This window comes from Echinops telfairi, unplaced genomic scaffold (assembly GCF_000313985.2).
Source record: "Echinops telfairi isolate 266 unplaced genomic scaffold, ASM31398v2 ScPeMD7_5868;HRSCAF=6743_0, whole genome shotgun sequence".
Classification (NCBI taxonomy): domain Eukaryota; kingdom Metazoa; phylum Chordata; class Mammalia; order Afrosoricida; family Tenrecidae; genus Echinops; species Echinops telfairi.
Window position 1 is genome coordinate 3,053,275 of NW_022109767.1, and position 6,291 is coordinate 3,059,565.

The 6,291-nt window shown below is 48.5% G+C and overlaps 1 pseudogene; it reads right to left on the reverse strand.

Annotated features, from left to right (window-relative positions):
* Nucleotides 1-5,126: 5,126 nt before the first annotated feature.
* Nucleotides 5,127-6,285, reverse strand: LOC101660085 (annotated as a pseudogene).
* Between the last annotated feature and the right edge of the window lie 6 nt (nucleotides 6,286-6,291).

A 6,291-nucleotide genomic window follows, 5' to 3' on the forward strand; every position in this document is an offset into this window, starting at 1 on the left:
CCAACGGGACTCCTGAAAAGGCCAGAGGTTTTGCTCTGGGCTCTTTCCCAGTGGCTGCTACACAATGTAGCACAGCAGGGCTGTGGTCCCTGAGCAGCCTGGCCACAGTCCCCCAACTGTGCTGGGGACTCTGACTTGTGTTCCATTTACTGTAAGACCTGAAGCTGCTTCTATTCTCTATAAACTCACTTGATCACAAACCAGGCCCCTGTCCCAGCACTCCAGGGAGTAGGTTGGCAAACAACTAAGGCACTTCCCAAGGATTGCATCCTGACTCAAGGTCCTGCAGCTGCAAGCAACAAAATCTCCCTTCTTGTTGTCAATGTACACCTCCCTAGCTCCAGCCTTATATATCTCCCACCACCTCACCGACAAGCCGCGATTTCCGAAACCTAACTTGTTGGGTCTCAGAACCACCCAGGAGCTCAAGATGCTCCTGCCCCTCTCTTTGCTCTCCCTTCCCTCAGGGGAGCTCTTTCCCTACCCTAATAAAGCCTCTCTTAACCTCACGTTCTTGTCTCAATCCTGTCTCCTTTCAGTGTCTCAATGTGACCTCTCATCATGGTGCTGAAACCCAGGACCAGCAGGAGGGGCCTCTGTGCTGCCCTGGCCTCTCTCTGGCCAGTGCACAGCCCTGTCCTCCACTTCCACAGACCTCTGAAGCCTGTCTGCTCAAGTGCTTCTCTGGTCTGTATTTCTGTGCATGATCAGTCTGTCTCGTTTATCTTGTTTTTCTCTCTGGACCCTGAGGACCAGCAAACTCATATGGGAACTTAGGGTCCGAGAAAGGCTGAATAGCTCAAAGGCAAGTAAGCTAGGAAGCTGGATGTGGTTTGTACGCCTACCCTAGTACCAAGAGGAGCTGGAAATAACTGGCTCCCCCCACCCCACCCCACCCCGTAAGGGGTGCGATGATAAGGTCAGTTTCTCATGTCCACCTTTTTTATGTGTTTATCTTCCCTCTCATGTGGCCTCCAGCCCTTTGTCTCTGTGTTTACTTCCTGGGATCCCTGCAGCTGACAGGACTGTTGGCCCTGGGCCTGTTAGTCACTGCACCTCCCGGACTGGACCAGAGCGCAGAGGGTGAGTCTGAGCTTCCCTTACTTGTTTGTATGCCTCGTATTTGCAGCTCTGCAGAGCGTTCTCTAAAACCGTCCACTCCCCCTCCCTTCCTGACCATGAACAAGGGCTAGGACCGGACCACCCTTACTCAGCAGGCCACAAAGCCGGGCCCCTCCCCCCCAGCTTCCTGCCATTCAGCTGGCCAAAAAGCCAGCCCCTCCCCCACCCTGGCTTCCTGCCTTGTCTTTCAATGTCACTCACCCAAGGTCCCTGTCTGCTGCTTAAAGCCACAGGCCTGTGCCTGGGAACCTTCCTGTTCTGGGGAGTCCTGGACTCTCCCACTGGGCCCTAACTGACCGAGACATCTCTCAGGGTTACCGGGCCACCTCCCGACTGATGGGTGCGCACAGGGAGCAGGAGACGTCCTTCTCCTCTGCCTTACTACCCCTGGCAGTCTAAGACACCACGGAAAGCTCTCTCTCTCAGCCTCCCAGGGACAGTCCCTTGAGATGCCTCCTGAACTGGGCCTGGCTCCAGATATTCGCCATAAGCATCCAGTCTTTTTCTGTAAGCAAATATGGCCACAATCCCAATTGGACCTTGGGTCATGCTGGCCAGGGCTTTCGATTCCAGCATTCTCTGTGATCTCAAAAATTGTGTTGCCAGCCTAAAAAATGGTCTGAGGTTCAGGCTTTACTTTTCCTCTGCTCCTGTCCTTCCCATGTGTCCCCTGTCACTCAGCCCGGGTCTTACTTGCTCAATCACCCTCTGTGGCTCCTGTTAAACTCCTGTTCCCTTCCACTGCCGCTCAACCAGATCTCACCCCTTCTGACTCCCTGAAAGGATTGTCCTTCCCACCTACCCATCCTCCACCTTACTCCCTTCCACCTTGGGCCGGAACCTAGTCAGACCCCTCCTCAATCTTCCCCTCCTCCTCACACTTCTCAGCCTCCTCAGCCCCCTCAGCCTCAGCCTCCTCAGCCTTCCCCAGCCCTTCTACCATCCCCTGATGCTTCTCACTGTAGGTCACATCACGTTTGTCCCCTCAGTGAGGGGGCTGGAGCTGAGGGCCCCATCAAGGTCCATGCACCATTTTCCCTCACAGATCTCTCCCACATACAAAAGCGCTTGGGCACATTTTCTAAGGACCCCACTACGTACATTAAGGAGTTCCGATATCTCACCCAGGCTTATGATTTCACCTGGCACGACCTTTATATAGTCCTCGCTTCCACCCTCACCTTGATGAACTGAAGTGGCTTTTACCTTTAACCCCTTGCCAACACTTACCCCATTTCCCCGAAAATAAGACAGTGCCTTATATTAATTTTTGCTCCCAAAGATGCGCTAGGTCTTATTTTCGGTGGATATCTTATTTTTCATGAAGAAGAACACCATACAAATTTATTGTTGAGCAAAAAAAGGAAATTTATTACCTGTATATGGTACAGTAGTAGTTGTCATCACAAACCAGCATAACCAGACAAACTGTGAATCCTACAGTATCAGTAATTTCTTGTTACTACATTATTTCCATGTACAACAATCTCTGGTACATTTACTCATAATCTATGGTACATTTACTTGCACTTCCAGCTGCGCTGTGGCCAACAGTGAGCTGCATGGCAGCACCCACGGTTGCGATCCAGAGTCCAGCGCTACTATAGCTTTGGGTGGCCTTATTATCGGGGAGGCCTTATGTTTGGGGAGGTCTTATTTTCAGGGGGATGCCTTATATTTCAGTGAGAGGCAAACTGTAAGTAGGTCTTATTTTCGGGGGTTGTCCTACTTTCAGGGAAACACAATAGTTAATACAATTTTCATATTCAGTAAAAAAGTGTGAAGGACATCAAGCTAATAGCTCCCCTGGAACACGGGAAAGCAATAAAGCAGACCAGGTCACTAATTGAAACCAGACACCCCTGCTAGGCCTTTAGACTCTCCCCAATTAATCAAGCAACCTTTTAACAAACTCTCCTCCAGTCTCCACCTTTATCTTTACCAAACCATATTAAACCTTACTTTCTCTGCATGGATAAAGGGCAGGGCATAGCAGTTTCAGTCCTAACTCGGGCCCTGGGGCCCACCCACTCTCCATTAGCTTATCTGTCCAAACAGTTGGGTTTGACAGTCAGAGGCTGGCAGCCATCCCAACCTGGCGGCAGCTGCCATCCTTACTAAAGAGACTCTCAAACTAACACTAAGAGAGCCTATCCAGATGTTATCTACCCAAAAAATGCAGAACCTTCTCTCACACCAAGTCCTGTCTTTACTGTCTCCCCACTGCTTGCAAAAATCCACCTTATGTTTATTGAAAACCCTAACATAACCCTGCACCAGGCTCTCTCTCTCTAAACCCAGCAACTCTCTTGCCTGAGCTCCTGGACTCCCCAGGACCTAGCAGTTACTCCTGCCCACAAGCCATCCCTATCCTAAATGTACTAGTTAAGTGACAGACTGAAAAAGAAAATAAGAACCATCAATATGCTGCTTACAAGAAACACAACTCAGTCAAAAATAGGCTAAAAATAAAAATCAGGGGGAGATGACCACCAGCTAGATTGCTCACGCCTGGAGCTCTGTGGAGACTTGTGAGTGGGGAGACATGGGGCCCGAGTAGGGGTTTCAAGTCTGTCTGTCAATTCCCAAGACAACTCAGAGCACTTCTCTGAAACAGAAGCTGACTCCCACCCTATCGCCTGTGCTCCCTGCGAACACTGTGGTCTCTTTTGCGGCACTCTGGGTGCCCATTCTGCCTGGACCAGCACCACAGGGCAGCCACGTACATGGCAGAGGCTAGGGCCCTGCATCACTGCTCTGTGCAGAATCGCCAGCCAGTACCCACCACCCTGCACCAGGGTGTCCGGGGTCCTGTGTGGGTGCAGCCGGGGTAACCTCACTAGCTTAATGAACGAAAACCAGGTAACCATCCAGGAGGCTGAAAGAACGCCAGCTAGACTGAATACCAAGAAGTCACCAAGACACAGAGTTGTTAAACTATCCAACTATGAGGGAAAGGAGAAAATTAGGAGCAGCTAGGAAAAAACTGGCAACCACATATAAAGGCAAGCAGATAAGACTATGCTCAGACCTGTCAGCAGACACTATGAAAAAGAGGAGACAGTGGAGCAGCATATTCTGACAATTGCAGGAACATAACACAAACCTAGGAATACTCTCTCTGGCCAAATTATCTAGCAAAATTAATGGAGAGGTGAGAGTCTTCCTGGACTGGCTGTGTACAGGCCCTACCGATTCTAGCTCCTCCCCCACCTTCTCCTGGCTCTGCCCCGGAGAGTCCACTGAAAATACACACAATCTGGAATAGGCTTAAGTTTTTATTATTTCTTCTTTTAAATTTTCAGCAATTTCCCTTTTTTTTTAAGTTATAGGGAATAGTTTATTTTGGCAGTGAGTTAGTTAATTGTGCCAACCTGGCTGATAATCACATATGGGGCTAATTGAAAGGCGGAGGGATAAATGGGGGGTGAGCCTCGCCTTTTGAGTTCTCGGGTCTCTTACTTTGTGATGGTCGCACCAGGGTGCAGCTGCCTTTGCAGTTCCCTGCTCCAGCTTGCAAGATTGACTTCCTACAAGACATCCCCGAGGAGAAGCCACATGGACCTATCCCGATGCAGCCCTGGGTGCTGGAGCAGCCGTGTGGAGACCCCTGCTAGTGCTGAGATGCTTGTTCTTTCACTGACTCAGCTTTCCTCTTGCAGTCGGCATCATTGCCTCTGTTTTGTGAGGTGGAAGACTTTGTGGACTGGTGTTGGGTTAATGTTGGACTTGTGGGCTTGGGCAGCATTGGGTTGGGATGTTTTCGTGATGCACATTTTCTTTACATAAACTCTCTTATACATGAGCTGCTGTGGATTTGTTTCTCCAAAGTACCCAGACTAATACAGGCAGTTGGGTTAAAGAAAATTAAAAGTTGCATACATTAGTAACATAACTCATATCCTTAATTTGGTATATGTGTCATGCGTTTTGTTGCTTTCCTGTGTTCTGCTAAATCACCATATCTAAACTGCTGTATAAATCTGATATGCTGGAACTTATCTTTACTGCTTTCATTTACGCTCTGATTCTAAACAAAACTTTTCGTAAGCTTCTATTTCTGGGTCCATTTCATCATCAATATCCAAGTATGGATCACCAGCCCCCCGATAAATCTGTTCCATTTTCTTCATAATCTGGAAAAAAGCCTTCTCTTTCAAGTAGTTCTTGATATTTCTCCTGGTAATCTGGATCAGCTGCAGTGAAAGGAACACCACCAGATGTATAAAATGTTGGTTCATAAAATAGTTAGGGTCATTTTCAGGCGTTGCCTCACTATATGTGGAAGTTGCATGGACTCCACCCCAGTTACTGCACCGGAGTCCTACAAGCTTCAAGAGCATCTGTTTGACATGTCTGCTGCAATTTGCATCTAGGACAACATTTTCAATTCTCTGAATAATTTCTTCCAGATCAGTTTTTCCTTTCTCCTTCCAGGCATCTTCCAAAACGGACCCTGTCAATTTGAGTCATTTTACTGCACACATTAAGTTGTCATCCACAGGTTTGGAAAAGAGGGCATTCAGTAACTCCCGAAGACCAATCTGTAGAATATCTGCTCTTATGACCTGTCCATTTGTCCCTTTGATCTCCAAATTAAGATACAGTTCTCCTAGAAAGAGGACAAATGCATGAAATCGTTTTCGAGTTGCTTCATCCCCTTTTGCAGCTTGATCTTTAACTTCATATTCAGTCCGACATCTTTGAAGTAACAAGTGGCGGAAGTTGCCACTCTGTGGGTTAATTGTCAGATGATGCGACAGGTAGTTGCATAGACGAGCTCCCAGATAGGAGAAGTTTGGGATAGATGTGGCTTGTTGATAGATGAGTTCCACAAGGTCTTGCAAAGCGTCATCTGTGGTAACCCTGCCATTCAGGGTCTCTGCAAACTGTTCAATTTCAGTTAAGGTGATTCAAAAAGTCCTGAACATATTCTGACAGAGTAGGATAATCTTCACAACCATCCTCACAGGATTCTGTATAGTTAGAAGAATAACCTGATGGGTAAAATTCGGGAGCGTTGACGGACAGCTTGGACATTGATACAGGCGCTACAGCCACCTGGGGTTTGGCCATTACCGCCTCGGAGTTCTGCTGCTGCGGGGTTTGATCCCGTGAACTAGGTGGAGCTCTTGGGGGCCTCGCTGGTTCTGGGAGCGCCCCGGGCCC